We start from the raw sequence: 12,924 nt of genomic DNA on the forward strand, positions 1-12,924 counted from the left end.
ATTGTTGAGGCTAAGACTTCTGGTACTATGTTAAATAGTAATGGTGAGAGGGGACATCCTTGTCTTGTCCCAGACCATGGGGGAAACTCTCTCCATTCTTCCCCATTGAGAATTATATTAGCTCTGTGTCTTTTGTATATGGTCTTTATGACATTGAGATATGTTCCATCTATCCCTATTTTGTTGAGGATTTTTACCAAGAAAGGATGTTGTATTTTAGGGGCACCTGGGTGTTGGAGTGTCCAGGTCTTGATTTTGGCTCAGGTCATGATCTCACAGTTCGTGGGTTCAAGCCCTGCATCAGTCTCCAAGCTGAAAGTGCAGAGCCTGCTTGGGATTCTCTCTCTCTCCCTTTCCCTCTGCCCCTCCCCAACTCATGCTCAATTGCTCTCTGTCTCTCTCTCTCAAACTAGATAAACCTCAAAAAGTAATGGATGTTGTATTTTTCAAATGTTTTTTCTCCATCCATTGAGAGAATTGTATGGTTCTTAGCCTTTCTTTTTTAATGTGATGTATCACATTGATTTGTGAATATTCAACCATCCCTGCAGCCCAGAATAAAACCCATTTGAACATGGTAAATAATTCCTTAAATATACTGTTGAATTTGATTTACTAGTATCTTATTGAGAATTTTTGCATCCATGTTAATCAGGAATATTGGCCTGTAATTCTCCTTTTTAGTGGGGCTTTTGTCTAGTTTTGGAATCAAGGCCATTCTGGCTTTGTTGAATGGAATTGAAAGTTTTCCTTTCATTTCTATGTTTGGAACAGTTTCAAAAGAGTAGGTACTAACTCTTCTTCAGGTATCTGGTAGAATTCCCCTGGAAAGCCATCGGGCCCAGGACACTTGTTTGTTGGGAGATTTTTCATTACCACTTCAAATTCTTTGCTAGTTATAGGTTTGTTCAAATTTTCTATTTTTTCCTGTTTCAATTTTGATAGATTGTGAGTTTCTAGGAATTTGTCCCTTTCTTCCAGATTTCCCAGTCTATTAGGATATACTTTTTCATAGTATTCCCTTATAATTGTTTATATTTCTGTGCTATTGGTTGTGATCTCTCCTCTCTCATTCATGATTTTATATATTTGGGTCATTTCTCCTTTCTTTTTGATAAGTCTGGCTAGAGGTTTATCAATTTTTTTAATTCTTTCAGGGAACCATCCCTTAGTTTTGTTGATCTGTTCTACAGGGTTTGTGTTGTTGTTTCTATATCATTTATTTCTGGTCTAATACTTATTATTTCCCTTCTGATGACTTTAGGCTTTATTTGTTGTTCCTTGTAAAGCTTCTTTAGATGTAACGTTAGGTTGTGTATTTGGGACCTTTCTGGCTTCTTAAGATAGGGCAGACCTGCAATATACTTGCCTCTTAGGACTGCATCCCAAAGGTCATGTCACATTTTCATTTTCATTTGCTTCCATGTATTTTTAAAAATTGCTTCAATTTAGTAGTTTATTGATTCATTCTTTAGTAGGATGTTCTTTAACAGCTATGTATTTGATGGCTTTCCACATTTTTTCTTGTGGTTAACCAAGCATTGTGTTTGGAAAATATGCATGGTACAATCCTGGTCTTTTTGTATTTTGTGAGGCCTGATTTGGGACCCAGTATGTGACCTGTTTTGGAGAATGTTCCATGTGCATTCGAAAAGAATGTGTATTTCACTGCTTTGGATGACATGTTCTGAATATATGTTAAGTCCATCTGGTGCAGTGCCATTCAAAGCCATTTTTTTTCTTGTTGATTTTCTGTGTAGATGATCTACCCATTGTTGTAATAAGGGTTTTAAAGTCCTCTACAATTATTGTATTATTACCAATGATAATTTATATATGTTTGTGTTTGTGATTATTGATTTATATATTCAGGTGTTCCAAGTTGGGGACATAAATACTTGAAATTGTTAGGTCATCTTGATGGATAGATGCCTTAATTATTATATAATGCCCTTCTTCATCTCTTGTTACAGTCTTTGTTTTAAAATCTGTTTGTCTGAGATAAGTATTGCTACTCCAGCTTTCTTTTTATGTTCATTAGCATGATAGATGGTTCTCCATCCCCCCACATTCAACCTGTAGGTATCTTTAGGTCTAAAATATGTGTCTCATAGGCAGCATATACATGGATCTTGTCTTTTTTTATCCCTTCTGATACCCTATGTATTTTAACTGAAGCATTTAGTCCATTTATATTCAGAGTGATTTTGAAAGGTATGAATTTAGTGACATTGTGTTACCTGTAGAGTTGGTGTTCCTGGGTGATGTTCTCTGGTCCTTTCTAGTCTTTATTTCTTTTAGTCTTCTTTTTCTCCACTCAAAGAGTTCCCCTTAAAATTTCTTCCAGGGTTGGCTTAGTGGTCACAAACTCCATTAGTTTTTGTTTGAGAAAAATTTTACCTCTCCTTCTGTATTGAATGACAGCCTTGCTGGATAGAGTATTCTTGGCTGCATATATTTCCCATTCAGCCTGTTAAATATGTCCTGCCACTCCTTTTGGGCCTGCCAAGTTCCTGCGGACAAATCTGCTGCAAAATTTATCTGTCTTCCATTGTAAGTAAAGGGCTTTTTCCCTTACTGCTTTCAGGATTATTTCCTTGTCTGTATATTTTGTGAAACTGATTATTATAATTCTGGTGATGGCCAGCTTTTGTTAAATTTAATGGGAGTTCTCTGTGCTTGTGTATTTTGATGTCTGTGTTCTTCCCCAGATTAGGAAACTTTTCAACTATAATTTGCTTACATAATCCTTCTGCTCCCTTTTCTTTGTCTTCATCTTCCAGGACTATTATGATATGAATGTTATTATGTTTTAATAAGTTGTCGAGTTCCCGAGGCCTGCCTTCATGATCCCTGACCTTTGTTTACCTCTTCTTTTCAGCTGCATTATTTTCCATAATTTTATCTTCAATATCACTAATTCACTCCTCTGCCTCGTCCATCCTCATTTTTATGGCCTCCATTTGGGTTTGCATTGTGGTTATAGCATTTTTAATTTGGGTCTGCAGAAAGGGGTTCTCTGGTGTCTTCTATCTTTTTTTCTAGCCAAGCTAGTATCCTTATAATCATTATTTTAAATTCAAGTTCAGACATCTTACTTATATCTACATTAATTAAATGTCAGCCGTCACTTCTTCCTGTTCTCTCTACTGAGGTGAATTACTCCAGCTAGACCAACACCAAACCATTTTGAACACCTAGGAAATTGATCTGAGGATTAACGCAACAATCTGCATAACTTGAGCCACAGAACTTGGCAGGCATGTGGTGCACAGTGGTGGAGGGGACTGTGCAAGAAAAGCACTCCTCTTGAAAGTTGCTGTAGAGAAAGAGAGAGAAAGAATGAAAACCCTCGGAAGGGACTGAACAAGAAATTTGTTCCCCAAACCATTGACAGGAAGAAAAGAGAGTCTTTCAATACTATCTGTATTGTATAAAGAGTGGAGCACAGAGTCTGAAGGTTCAGAGCTCAGTGTCTGGAGGTGCTTTGGTGAGGAAGCAGGGTGAATCCCCAGAAGCAGGCAGTGCAGTTGGAGGGGTCCTTGTGCCATATGAGGAGAAAAGATTTCCTTGCTTAGGGTGCATTTGGTAGAAGCAATACAGACTCCCAGCAGGCAAGGGTCTCATTGGACCCCAGAGAGCAGCCACATTTGCTAGTATTGGGACAAAGACGCTAGAGTGCAGCAAAACTTTGTGTCGTCTGTGTTGTGATTTGGCATAATCTCTGAACCTCTGCCATGCATGATCACATGAATATTTTCTGGGGCAAGCCAGCACCCACCATTGCTCAGTGAGACCCTCCCCCAGAGAGTTGGCATGCCTCCAAGCCACAGGGGTCTCTGAAGTGTACAGTTTTGAAATATAACCCCATCTGAGATAAAATGGGAGGGAGGTGCCACCTTACAGGCAGTTTGGACATGAACCAGGTAAAGGCAGGGAGTGGACAGAGGCCTGAGACAAAGGAGGAGTGCTTGATCACTGGGTCACTGACAGACGGAAGTTCCTGCGCCAGAGACAAGGAAGCTGGGTGAAGGCAATTCCACCTCTCCCATGTGCGCACACACACTGATCCACCCCCGTAAGCTAAGTAGCGCCAAATAGTGGAGAACAGAGCCATACACCAAGCCCTACCCAACTACACCCTCCAAGTACAATGCACAGAAGACCAGTACATATCACTCCACCTCCTTAGTGTACGGACTATAGAATGCTTCATAGTTTCAGTTCTTCGGGAAACTGGATGTAACTTCATTCGGGTTTCATTCTGTTTTCTGGATCATTTGTTTGTTCATTTTCTTGGCTTCTGCTTTTCATTAAATTATTTTCTTTTTTCTTTCTTTTCTTTCTTTCTTTATTACATAAAGAGAAATTTACAGAAAGAGTAAAATGTTTTTTTACTTTATTTTTAATTTTTTTTAAGTTTATTCATTTTTGAGAGACAGAGTGAGACAGAGCATGAGCAGGGGAGGGGCAGAGACACAGGAAAACACAGAATCCAAAGCAGGCTCCAGGCTCTGAGTTGTCAGTACAGAGCCCGATGCAGGGCTTGAACTCACGGATTGTAAGATCATGACCTGAGCCGAAGTTGGGCACTTAACTGACTGAGCCACCAAGGTACCCCTGTTCTTCACTTTATTTTTAAATTTTTATTTGATTTTACTTTCTTTCTTTTATTCTATTTTATTATATATATTTTTTAATTTTTAAAATTTCCCTACCATTTTATTCTTTCCTTTTCCTTTTTCTCTATTCTGCCAAGCTTCATTCAACAAGCAAACCAAAACACACCTGAGGTCTAGCTCCCTTTATTTGATTTTCTGCTTTGTTTTTAATTTTTTTAATTCTTAATTTTTATTTTACTAATTTTTTCTTCTTCAAAAATGACAAAATGAAAGAATTCACCCTAAAAGAACAGAAATAAATGACAGCCAGAGCCTTAATCAACACAGATGTAAGTAAGACATATTAAATAGAATTTAAAACCACGATAATAAGAATACTAGCTGGGGTTGAAAAAATCATATAAGTCACCAAGAATTCCTTTCTTGGGAAATAAAATAAATAAAATCCAGTCAGGCCAAAATTAAAATTGCTATAACCAAGAAGCAATCTCAAATGGATGCCACAATGGCAAGGATGAACAGATTAGAGAAGCTAATCAGCAATATACAAGATAAAATTATGTAAAATAATAAAGCAGAAAAAAAGAGGGAAACAAAGGCAAAAGATCATGACAAAAGACTTAGATTACTCAGTGACTTATTAAAAAGAAATAACATCCAAATCATAGAAATCCCAGAAGATGAAGAGAGAGAAAAGGGACAGAAGGATTATGTGAGCAAATTATAGTGGAAAACTTTCCTAATCTGGGGAAGGACACAGACATCAAATCCAAGAAACACAGAGAACTCCCATTTGATTCAACAAAATCTGACCATCACGAAGGCATATCATAATCAAATTCACCAAATACACTGTCAAGGAAAGAATTATGAAAGCAGCAAGGGAAAAATAGTCCTTAACCTAAAAAGGAAAAGAGATGAGGTTCACGGCATATCTGTCCACAGAAACGTGGCAGGCCATAAAGGAGTGCCAGGATATATTCAACATGCTGCGTTGGAAAAATATACAGTTAAGAATTATTTACCCAGCAAGGCTGTCATTGAAAATAGAAGGAGAGATAAAGAGTTTCCCAGACAAACAAAAACTAAAGGAGTCTGTGACCACTAAACCACCCCTGCAAGAAATTTTAAGGGGGACTCTTTGAGTGCAGAAAAGAGAAAACAAAATAAAAAAGACCAAAAGCAAGAAATACTAGAAAGAACCAGAGAACATCACTAGAAACACCAACCTTACAGGCAACACAATGGCACTAAATTCATATCTATCAATAATTACTCTAAATACAAATGGACTAAATGCTCCAATCAAAAGACATAAGGTATCAGAATGGATAAGAATAAAAAGACCCATCTATATGCTGCTTACAAGAGACTCATTTTAGACCTAAAGACATGTGCAGATTGAAAGTAAGGGTATGGAGAACCATCTGTCATGCTAATGGTCATCAAAAGAAAGCAGGAGTAGCAATACTTATATCAAACAAACTAGATTTTAAAACAAAGACTGTAACAAGAGGTGAAGAAGGGCATTATATCATAATTAAGAGGTCTACCCACCAAGATCTAAAAATTGTAAATATTTATGCCCCCAATTTATTTTGTCAAATGCTTCCTCTGCATCTATTGAGAGGATCATATGGTTCTTATCCTTTCTTTTATTGATGTGATGAATAACGTTAATTGTTTTGCGGAAATTGAACCAGCCCTCCATCCCAGGTATAAATCCCGCTTGGTCATGGTGAATAACTTTTTTAATGAATTGTTGGATCCGGTTGGCTAATATCTTGTTGACGATTTTTGCATTCATGTACATCAGGGAAATTGGTCTATAGTTCTCCTTTTTAGTGTGGTCTCTGTCTGGTTTTGGAATCAAGGTAATGCTGGCGTCATAGAAAGAGTTTGGAAGTTTTCCTTCCATTTCTATTTTTTGGAACAGTTTCAAGAGAATAGGTGTTAACTCTTCCTTAAATGTTTGGTAGAATTCCCCTAGAAAGCCATCTGGCCCTGGACTCTTGTTTTTTGGCAGATTTTTGATTACTAATTTGATTACCTTTCTGGTTATGGGGCCGTTCAAATGTTCTATTTCTTCCTATTTCAGTTTTGGTAGTGTATACGTTTCTAGGGATTTGTCCATTTCTTCCAGATTGCCCATTTTATTGGCATATAATTACTCATAATATTCTCTTATTATTGTTTTTATTTCTGTTGTGTTCGTTGTGATCTCTCCTCCTTCATTCTTGATTTTATTTATTTGGGTCCTTTCCTTTTTGCTTTTGATCAAACTGGCTAGTGGTTTATCAATTTTGTTAATTCTTTCGAAGAACCAGCTTCTGGTTTCATTGATCTGTTCTACTGGTTTTTTTGTTTGTTTGTTTTTTGTTTGTTTCTTTTGATTTTGATAGCATTAATTTCTGCTCTAAACTTTATTATTTCCTGTCTTCTGCTGGTTTTGGGTTTTATTTGCTGTTCTTTTACCAGCTCCTTAAGGTGTAAGGTTAGGTTGTGTATCTGAGATCTTTCTTCCTTCTTTAGGAAGTCCTGGATTTCTAGATACTTTCTTCTTATGACCGCCTTTGGTGCGTCCCAGAGGTTTTGGGTTGTGGTGCTATCATTTTCATTGACTTCCATATACTTTTTAATTTCTTCTTAAACTGCTTGGTTAGCCTATTCACTCTTTAGTAGGATGTTCTTCAGTTTCCAAGTATTTGTTACCTTTCCAAATTTTTTCTTGTGGTTGGTTTCGAGTTTCATAGCATTGTGGTCTGAAAATGCACACAGTATGATCTCGATCTTTTTGTACTTACTTAGAGCTTATTTGTGTCCCAGTATATGGTCTATTTTGGAGAATGTTCTATGTGCACTGGAGAAGAATGTATATTCTGCTGCTTTAGTATGAAATGTTCTGAATATATCTGTTAAGTCCATCTGGTCCAGTGTGTCTTTCAAAGCCATTGTTTCCTTGTTGGTTTTTTTATTAGATGATCTGTCCATTGCTGTGAGTGGGGTGTTGACGTCTCCTACTATTATGGTATTACTATCGATGGGTTTCTTGATGTTTGTGATTACTTGATTTATATATTTGGGTTCTATCACATTTGGTGCATAAATGTTTACAATTGTTAGGTCTTCTTGGTCTATAGATCCCTTGATTATGATATAATGCCCTTCTGCATCTCTTGATACAGTCTTTATTTTAAAATGTAGATTGTGTGATATAAGTATGGCTACTCTGGCTTTCTTTTGTTGACCATTAGCATGATAGATGGTTCTCCATCCCCTTATTTTCAATCTGTAGGTGTCTTTATAAAGGTCTAATTTGGGTCTCTTGTAAACAGCATATAGATGGGTCTTGTTTTCTTACCCATTCTGTTACCCTATGTCTTTTGATTGGAGCATTGAGTCCATTGACGTTTAGAGTGAGTACTGAAAGATATCAATTTATTGCCATTATGATGCTTGTAGTGTTGGAGTTTCTGGTGGTGTTCTCTGGTCCTTTCTAATCTTTGTTGCTTTTGGCATTTATTACATACATTTTTTTTTCATCTTTTGTCCCCTCAGAGAGTCCCCCTTAATATTTCTTGCAGGGCTAGTTTAGTGGTCACATCTCCTTTAATTTTTGTTTGTCTGGGAAACTTTTTATCTCTCCTTCTATTTTGAATGACAGCCTTGCTGGATAAATAATTCTTGGCTGCATATTTTTCTGATTCAGCACACTGAATATATCCTGCCACTCCTTTCTGGCCTGCCAGGTTTCTGTGGCTAGGTCTGCTGCAAACCTGATCTGTCTTCCCTTGAAGACCATTGGGTTAGGGACTTTTTTCCCTTGCTGCTTTCTTGATTCTCTCCTTGCCTGAGTTTTTTGTGAATTTGACTATGATATGCCTTGTTGATGGTCAGTTTTTGTTGAATCTACTGGGAGTCCTCTGTGCTTCCTGGATTTTGATGTCTGTCTCTTTCCTCAGGTTAGGAAAGTTTTCCATTATGATTTGCTCACATAACCCTTCTACCCCTATTTCTCTCTCTTCCTCCTCTGGGACCCCTATAATTCGGATATTGTTCCTTTTTAATGAGTCACTGATTTCTCTGATTCTTAAATAATGCTCTTTTGCCTTAATCTTCCTTTTTTTCTGCTTCATTATTCTCTATAAGTTTGTCCTCTATATCACTGATTCTCTGTTCTCCCTCATCCATCCTTGCCAGCGCTGCATCCATCCATGATTGCAGCTCAGTTATAGCATTTTTAATTTCATTCTGGCTATTTTTTACTTCTTTTATCTCTGCAGAAAGGGATTCTAGTCTATTTTTGACTCCAGCTAGTACTCTTATTATCGTGATTCTAAATTCTGGTTCAGACATCTTGCTCGTGTGTGTGTTGGTTAAATCCCTGGCTGTCGTTTCTTCGTGCTCTTTCTTTTGGGGTGAATTCCTTCGTTTTGTCATTTTGAAGGAGGAAAAGGAATTAATGAGGTAGGAAAATTGAAATTAAAAAAATTAAAATTAAAAAAATATTAAAATTAAAAATTAAAAACACACCCACACAAAGTCGAATAGATGATGCTAGATATTAAGTGTGTTTTGGTCTGGGTGTAGAAAGTGGTTTGACAGATTAGAGAAACAAACAAAAAAAAGAGGGGGAGAGAGAACAAAAAAAAGAAATCGCTTGAGAATTTGAAAAAATGAATACACTAACGTAGACTAAAATACACAAAAGTAGAGAATATAGTAGAAAAATTATAGAAAAATATTTTTAATAAAAATTAAAAGGAAATATGAATTTTTTAATTTTTTTTATTTAAGAAAAAAGAAAAGAAATGAAAAAGAGAAAAAAGATAAAAAGAGATAAAAGAAAAAGACAAAAGAAAAGAAATCGTTTGAAAATTTGATAAAGTGAATACACTGTAGTAGACTGAAATAAAATGATGGGAGCAAGATAGAATTTGAAAAAATTTACATAAAAGCAAAAAATATAGTAATAAAAATTAAATAAAAATATTTTAAAAGAAATTGAAAGTAAAATGAAGTTTTTCTCTTTCTGCATTCAAGAAAAAGAAAAGAAATGAAAAAGAGGGTAAAGAAAAAGACAAAAAAGGAAATTGTTTGAAAATTTGAAAAGGTGAGTACACTGAAATAGACTAAAATAAAGTGATGGAAGTAAAGTAGAATTTGAAAAATTTACACAAAAGTAAAAAAATAGTAATAAAAATTAAAGACAGATATGTTTAATAAAAATTGAAAATAAAAATGAGTTTTTTCTCTTTCTGTATTCAAGAAAAAGAAAAGAATTGTAAAAGAGAAAAAGGAGAAAGAAAAAAAAATTGAATAGATGAACCTGCTAACAGATTGAAGTAGGACTGCAATTGCTTTGTTTTCCCCTAGAGGTCAGTCCATGTAGCTCTTTATAGTGCATAAATTAAGCCGGCAGTGAGGTTTGTGTTCTTGAAGAGCGAAGTTGGCTGAGTTGGGCAGGGATCGGTGTAACAGCTCCGCTCTCCCCTAGATGGCACTGCTAGCCTACTGGGGTGGATTGTTGTGGTGCTCATCAGTGCGTATGCACGGGAGCAGTGAAAATGGCGCCACCCAGCCACCCAGTCTGTTGTCCCAGATCAGCAATCGCTCACCTGTCCTCTGTCTTCAGCTCTCGTCCACTCCCCGCTTTTCCACTATCCGTGACCAGATCCCAGGCAGCACCTCTCTCCCAAGTTTTGTCTCAGATGCGGCTATTTTCCCTGGCCTCTTACTTCCGAAGGACTGCGGCTTTCACCCGCTCCACCCCTCTGTAGGAGGGTCTCACCGAGCGATGGCCAAATGAGCAATGGCCAAATGTCAGCTGCACCCAGGAACACCTGCTGGATCCTGCTCTTGTTGGTGCCCTGAGACTGCATCCAGGTGCCAGCCCACCTCCGAAAATAATCACGAGACAGTGTAGCCTCAGTGTTTCAGGGACCATGGAAAATCACAACACACATCTGACACCAGGCTTCACCCTCAACAACCTTGCCTCAGCACCAGCAAATGTGGCTGCCTTCCGGGGTCTGCTGGGACCAGATGGCTTCAACAGTCTCTACCAAATGTCCTTCCAGCAGTGGAACCGCTTTTCCCCATGTGGACTGAGAACCTCCCGGACCCCACTCTGTTCCTGGGGCTTCACCTTTCCAACCAGAGCACCACCAGTTCTCGTGCTGCGGAGTTGCAGCCTTTGCACTCCCCTTGTTTACAGTCTTAATGGAATTTAAACCCTCTCCTTTCTCCTTTTTCCCTTTTTAGTTTAGTTCCTGCAGCTGTTTCCAATTTTCCACTTTCTCTCCAGCTGCTTTTGGGGAGGGGTGCTTTTCCCGTATGTTCTGCCCCTCCCCAGTCTCCATCCTCTCTCTGCCCACAAAAGCAGTTCCCTACCTTTCAGGGCTTCTTGCTCCCCAAGTTCAGCTCTTCGTGTCGCATACCTGCTGAATTCTGTGGTTCAGGTTGTGCAGATTGTTGTGCTAATCTTCCAATCGGTTTTCTAGGTATGTAGGATGGTTTAGTGTTGGTCTGGCTGTATTTCACAGATGCAAGACACACAAAAAACTTCCATGCTGTTCTGCCATCTTGGCTCCTCCTGGTAGACACTTTTCTAAAGAAGACATCCAGATGGCTAACAAACACATGGAAAGATGCTCAACATCACGCATAATCAGGAAAATACAAATCAAAACCCCAATGAGATACCACCTCACACCTGTCAGAATAGCTAAAATTAACAACTCAGGCAATGGCAGATGTTGGTAAGGATGTGGAGAAAGAGGTACACTTTTGCAGTGATGGTGGGAATGCAAACTTGTGCAGCCACTCTGGAATACAGTGTGGAGGTTCCTCAAAAAATTAAAAATACAACTACCCTATGACCCAGAAATTTATCTGGGTATTATCAAGGTATTTATCCACAGATACAAATATGCTGATTCAAAGGGGCACATCCACCCCAATGTTTGTAGCAGCACAATCAACAATAGCCAAAGTATGGAAAGAACCCAAATGTCCAACTGATGAATGGATAAAGAAGAATATATATATATATATATATATATATATATATATTAGAATATTACTTGGCAATCAAAAAGAATGAAATGCTGACATTTGCAACAACTTGGATGGAACTAGAGTTTATTATGGTAGGCAAAATAAGCCAGAGAAAGACAAATATCATATTATTTAACTCATATATGGAATTTAAGAAACAAAACAGGTGAACATGTGGGAAGAGAAGCAAAAATAAGATAAAACCAGAGAGAGATATAGAAATCATAAAACACTCTAAATACAGAAAATAAACTGAGGGTTGCTGGCAGGGTGTTTGGTCAGGGGATGAGCTAAATAGGTGATGGGCATTAAGGAGGCCACTTGTTGGGAAGAGCACTGGGTGTTATATGTAAGTGGTGAATCACTAAATTCTATCCCTGAAACCATTACACTATATGTTAACCAACTTGGATTTAAATAAAAAATAATAATAACAATTTTTTAAATCAAATAAAGGAAGCTATATCCTACATGTGTTTTGGTCTACTTGCTAAATGAAACTTGATAGAAAAAAAGAGAAAGAGAAAAGGAGAGAAAAATTAAAAATTAAAAAAATTAAAAATAAAAATATCATAAAATAATAAAATTAAATTAAAAATTTGGTCTTTCTGTATCCAAGAAACAAACGAAAACAACAATGACAACAACATAAACAAAAACAGAAGCAACAACAAAATTAACAAATGAACAAAGAAAAAAACACATATGAACCTAGATCCAGTTTTTCCTAGAGCTGAAACTTTGTAGCACTATGTATAGTAGACTAAGCACGTAGAAGGGATTTGTGCTGGTCTTCTGGGTAAGAGCTTGCTGCTCTGGTTTTCCAGTCAATTTACCCTAGTGGAGATGTGCCTTTAGGGTGCAGGGAGCAGGACTTGTTGTAACGGCTACACTTGGTGGCATTGTTTAGATCACTGGGGTCAATCCTTGTTGGGCTAATGGTGAAAATGGCCTTGCCCTGCTCTCTATTCTCCAGAGCTGGATGTTCTCACACTCACACAGGATCAGTCAACCCTCCTGTGTCTCCCACTTCCATCAGCTCAGAGCTGTCCACCTACCAGGCAGCGTCTCCCTCTAGAGTTTTATCTCAGGTGCAGCAGTGTTTCAAAACCCCACCCTTCAGAGACTTCTGAGGTTTGGATACTCAGTGATCCTCTTGTTGGGGACGAGGCAGTCTCGCAGCACTGTGGTTGAGGCTGGCTTGTCACAGGAAATGGTTGTGCACCCGTGCAGTGACAGCAGC

Source organism: Panthera pardus, unplaced genomic scaffold (assembly GCF_024362965.1).
Source record: "Panthera pardus isolate Hobbes unplaced genomic scaffold, ASM2436296v1 HiC_scaffold_27, whole genome shotgun sequence".
In the NCBI taxonomy this organism is placed as follows: Eukaryota; Metazoa; Chordata; class Mammalia; order Carnivora; family Felidae; genus Panthera; species Panthera pardus.